This window comes from Anastrepha obliqua, chromosome 1 (assembly GCF_027943255.1).
Source record: "Anastrepha obliqua isolate idAnaObli1 chromosome 1, idAnaObli1_1.0, whole genome shotgun sequence".
NCBI classification, from domain to species: Eukaryota; Metazoa; Arthropoda; class Insecta; order Diptera; family Tephritidae; genus Anastrepha; species Anastrepha obliqua.
Window position 1 is genome coordinate 68,438,104 of NC_072892.1, and position 5,874 is coordinate 68,443,977.

Here is a 5,874-nt window from a genome sequence, read left to right on the forward strand (position 1 = left end):
TGTGTTGGGCACTACGCGAATTTAGTCATATTTCAAGCTTTTAATACCTTTGTTTCGCTATTTGTATTTTTAATAAGTTTTTGGTCACTCCATTCGTCGGTACAACAAAAAACCTAATAGCAAAAATTCGTTAGACAACAAAATAAGCGCCGACAGCCAGCAGGTCAGCGAACTCCAACGTTCGACTGGACTTCGTGAATTTATAATGCATGATTTTTTGGTGCTCTGTTTGTTTGTTTTTGTTTTGGTACATTTTCTTCCCAACACAGCTGCTCCTCTGGCGAACTTTTGGTGTTTTTGTTTTAAGCAACGTAGGGTAAAATATGTATTTTATTGTGTCTAACCGCTGCTGCCTCTTAAATTTCGTACTCTTGACTGATTTTGCGCGCCTCTTTACTACACCTCAGCGTCTCACTCTTCACCGGCCACTCGCACAATTTCAACAAGCAACTTTTTCGCTGGAGTAAAACTTACTAGCTAATTTAGGTACTGTTACTTTTAGTTGCTGTTTTGTATTGTTTCGTTTTAGTTAGTCTGCAGCTACTTGAATTTCGTGTGAGCTTATGAATAAAGCAGCAGCAGTAGCAGTGGCAGCTCTAACATACAACAACAACTATTACATACAATATGAACGTCAAATTAACTAATGAAAGAAATAATATTTTTCGCCATTTCTTTCACTTACTTCATGTAGGTATGGATGTGTTTTCCTTCGTTTTATTTAATTTAATTATTTCTGCTTTTATTTCAGTGTCTGCCTGCCTATCGCTTTGGATTCACCCATTTTGGAGTAACTAACGCTTTTTTACTGCTCACTCGTTGCTTTAGTTTGCGGTACTGATATTGTTGTTGTTTTTATTTCTATTTTTGTTTTTTGAGTTATTAGACCTGCATTCACAATCGCATGATGAAGCATATTTCTGCGCCAGTTAACGGTTTCTGAACTTTTTTTTGGATTTCTTTTATATTTTTCTTATGGTTATTGTAGAATTTTCGTAAAATCTCTTTATTTATTAGAAAACAAGTGATCTTTAAAAGAATTTATTGAATGAAAAATGGACAAGTTACTTTAACTCTTAAACGTCTTTAACGGTGCAATCGTTTTGAGCTGGTAATGCATTTTCGTGCAGCATTTTGTGGGATTCTGAATTATTTGTGACTGAGCATTGAAGCTAAACTGTGAAGTCTTGTTATGAGAATCTGATAGTAAATATACGTACATATGTATGTGGGTAACAAGTTTACACTTTCAAAGCAATTAAATACTTTAATTTTTGGAAATACACTTTATGAAAAATCTAAAAGCTATTGTGTTAACTGATAGCTACTTTTTATTACTAATCGTTTAATTTCATTTAATTCCCTAACTTTATTTACACAAAAGGAGCTAAATCAGGTCGGATTAGTGTAAACGTATTTAATTAATTCTATGCCTTACTTAAATTTACCGAAGTTTTTTCACATTTAATCCCGAAAAATATAGTCCCGAAATCTCGGGATACCAAATTATTTGTTATTCAAAATATATAAAATTTTTTTAAATTCAACTTAATTCCTTCTAATATCTGGTAATAATTTCAATTCAATTTTCAACGACGTGCCAACAAACTTCATTATAATATTTTTAAATATTTAACGCTAAGTAAAAATAAGAACCGAAAATAGAAGTATTTTATAATGGAATTAATTCCATGCCGCTTTACAAAACTACGAAGTGTGCTGACATCTTAATTTATTTCTCGCCTGTTGTTTAATACTGTGCACGAGGCTCACTGGGTGGTGCTGGAATCGAAGTACTTTGAACCATATTTATGACCTGCTTTACTTAAATTGCCAGAGTACATGCCTTCCATCTATGATCTGCGTGACCTAAGGTTGTCTCACCACTGGAGGTATATATAATTTTATGTCACCTTCCAATGATAGACGGTTTTCATTTGTAACTTTTTCAAGTCGCAAATGCGCACATGCGCCCGCATTTAGAAAATTGTTTCCTGTCATTTGATGTTTCTTGTCACAATGTGCAATATTTGTCAAAAACCAAAGAATTACGTCAGCGCCACATACCATGAATAACTGAGGTATTTCGATAAAGTATATAATCACTTTAAAAAGTTGGTTTAGATAGAATCTTATTTTTCAAGACCTTAAATATGAAATATTCCACCTTTGATGTTCATGCCAAAAGAAACCTAGTAGAAATAAGTTGGCGAGATCAAGGAATTCGGCTAGCCCAACAGAAACTCTATGGGTTTAAACCAAATAAAATTTATATTTCTTGTTCCGATCTGAATGAAATTTCCCGTCTGACGCCTGATCTTAATGCAAATAAATTTTATTGGCTTATGTCCGACCATAACAAACTTTGCACAATCGACTGCAAATGAGCGCGGTGTAAGGGGACTCTAGAGAATATTGATTTGAATTACAATAACATTTCAAATATTTCACTTATGCAACGCCGGAAAATACGAAAAAGAAACTAAAAACCTCATTATACTGCCGCCCGATATTTTAGGAGATAGTTTATAATAGGGAGGTAAGCGCAGCATTCTACGCAGTTCAGAGTAGTTCATTTAGGTACAAAATTGCTGTCTATCAGTAGCAAAATTGCATTGTTATATTTTATACTCTAAAGCAGATTCTGATCTTATCGTCTAAAGTCGAGCACCGAAATGTTACTGCTATCAATGTGAAATGAAAAAATTTGAAGTGAGAATAGTAGCCGAAGCCGCTGCCACTTGAAACAAATAAGATTCAGTCAGCGATGATGAATCACAAAATAGCATAGGTATAATTTAATCAGAGTATCATATTACCAACATATTTCAATAAGTAAATCGAAACAATAACTGAAATAAATTAAATTTAATCCCAAATTTATAAGTACTTAAAACATAAATATTTTCGCATATGCATATACTTATCTTTATATCAAACGAGTTGAGTTCTAAAAATTATCAAATAAATAAGAGTAAACAATCAAATACTTGATAATTAATGTGGAATAATAAAATAATGTTTATTCATTAGTATAAGTGCGAAATCTAGTAAAGTCTGACTAGTTGTATATTTAGTAAAAGAATTAGTGGATCTTTTCTATCTAATTTGGAAGAGCCATTACTAGACGAGGCATTAGTGCAGATAAGTATTTCACAATTTTTGGCAAAAGCAAAATATCAAATTCTTAGCAGTGACGTAATCCTGGTTTTGCGTAAAAAACAGTTAGGCGAGAATTAGCGGTGATGCGATGACTCAGCGCTTCATTAAATCTCAAGTCAGTTACGGAGTGCATTGACCCATGGCTTATTCTGTCTACTCACATTTGCATATTAAGGAGGCGTTGGCAACTACTATTCCGTTACAAATTCACTAACAATGTGAGATGAACTAAAATAACTAATATATTAGGGCATTACTAAAGCTAAAAAAATAAATAAAGATAGGAAGAAATGAATTTGTGCATTACGTGCAGCTGAAGAATGTTCAGTTGGGAAGTGAGTGTAGGTCATTCACCAAAAATAAGCAAGCTGACTAAAATTTATAAAATAAGTTCTCCTTGACTTAAGTACGTATGTATGTATATAGATTTTTGGTTATGTGTTTGTAAGAGATATAGAAATACAAGTGTTGTCCACCATAACTAAATGGCACAGTCTACCATTCGGTAGGGTCTGGGTTCGTAACCTACTGTGAACATGAAGCTCCAAATGGTAGAAAATACTTTTTTTGAAAGCCAGAAATTGCAAACTTTGAATTGCATCTGTGCCATGAAAAAGCTCCTCATAAAAAACCATCTACCATGAGGGGGTGACATAAAACTGTAGGTCCACCCATTTGAGGAACAAAATCAAAAACCAGGGCACACTGCAAACTGTATAAGAAGCTCTGCCAAATGACCATCGAAGGATGTACGTTCAAATAATATATATACAGCGTTATCCATATAGTGGTTTCTTTCTAAACATTCAAGTACATGAATAAAATCAGTACATTATTGGTTTATTCGAAAGAGCAAACATTTACTTTATTTATCGAAAACCATTTCATTCACACGTTGGTGAGAGTTTCGGCCTGATTCGTTAATTGGTTGTTCGCATAGCATCGGTCCTTCACGATACCCCATAAAAAATTTCTAACGGCGTCAAATCGAACTTACGAGGTGACTAACTGACATCGCCGAGACGATTGGCAACTCGATAACCAACTTGGCGCGCAAACTGATGATTGTGACTACGGGTGCCATTTAAAGATCGCTCAATTATACCTATGTCTTTAATTTTCAGCCATTACAGATCATTTATCGTGCCTTTGTAGCGCTCACCGGGCCAGGGCTACAAAATCCACACCAAACTGTCACTCTCTGAGGATGTATTGGCTACTCGACGATAAGGTGTTTTTTAGTAAAACCACCGAGATGAAAATGCGCTTCATTAGCTAATATACAGGGTTGGCCATATTAAACTGACCCATGTGATTATTAAAAAAATATGGAAAAAGAAACATTTTTTTGTGTTTCATTGTGAAAAACATTTAATTTAGTTCAAGGAGATTCGTTTACATCACTTTTTGAATATGATATCGCGCAAGTGGTCGCCCTTAGCACGTATTTGGATATGTACAGGGTTGGCCATCTTAAACTGACCCATGTGATTATTAAAAAAATATGGAAAAAGAAACATTTTTTTGTGTTTCATTGTGAAAAACATTTAATTTAGTTCAAGGAGATTCGTTTACATCACTTTTTGAATATGATATCGCGCAAGTGGTCGCCCTTAGCTCGTATAGCGTAATGTGCCCGTTTTTCGGCGTTTTCCATAGTTTTGGCCAGCGTCTCGGCCAATATGGCGGCTATTTCCCGTCGGATATTGGCCTTAAGTGCGCCTAGTGTCTTTGGCTTGTTGACGTAAACCTTAGATTTCAAATTACAGTAAAAAGTTATAGGGTTACTCAATGGGTCAGTTTAATATGGCCAACCCTGTAATTTCGACTTATTTTCAATAGACGCACTGTTTGGGCTACGCAATATTGGATTTGGAAATTAATTTGAAATATTTCGCCAACGTGGTCCAAGTGTTAGGCGATTTATTTCGTTGAGGGAAGATATGATTCCTTCTGTCAAGATTTCCAGTTGGAAGGAGAGGTCGCTGTCAAAATAACAAATAAAAAAATTCTACCTGGATACCCTAATATGTATATACATATGTATATACCAGTGTATATATATTAAACAACTTCGCAAGTAGACTTAAAACTAGTTTCAAGTCCTTTGCTCATTTAACATAGGACAAAACCTGCATGACATCTTTCTCTCTAATCCTTGTTGCTACAAAACAGTCCTGTGAGGAATGGAAACGAGGATAATGAAAATGAACAATGACAACCGATGCAATATGTCATACTACACATATGAGCACTCTTTACATACTTAATAATGCAAGAATTTTGGTTATTTTAAGGAGATAATAGCTGAGTTTTTGTTTCATGTGAAAACATTAATTGTCTTTAATTTTATTTCAAGTACTTTTCACCTTCACACTTCAACACTGCTATAAATAAGGAGGCATTCAATTATAGTATATTCTAAAGGGTTTTTCAGGGTTTGGCGTTTGCTGTGTGGCACGTAGCGCCGTCCTGCTGGAACCATGTGTCGTCTAGGTCCATATGGTTCAGTATGGGCCATAAGAAATTGGAAGGGTCACCACGACTACCGAAAAATGGGTGCAATGCGCGCAACGTTTGCGTTAATGAACACTCATTTTGAGAATAAAGTTTTATCATTTGAACGTGCTATTCAATCGTGTAACTTGCCATGATGATTTGGCATAAACAACTGAATAATAAACAAAAGATTTGACAGATGTCACCAAAACA

The 5,874-nt window shown here is 34.7% G+C and overlaps 1 long non-coding RNA gene across 1 annotated transcript; it reads left to right on the forward strand.

Moving 5' to 3' along the window:
* Positions 1-302: 302 nt before the first annotated feature.
* Positions 303-1,254, forward strand: LOC129253210 (uncharacterized). The gene is made up of 2 exons (XR_008583701.1): positions 303-694; positions 752-1,254. It is a non-coding gene; the product is annotated as an uncharacterized LOC129253210 (long non-coding RNA).
* The last annotated feature ends 4,620 nt before the right edge of the window (positions 1,255-5,874 follow it).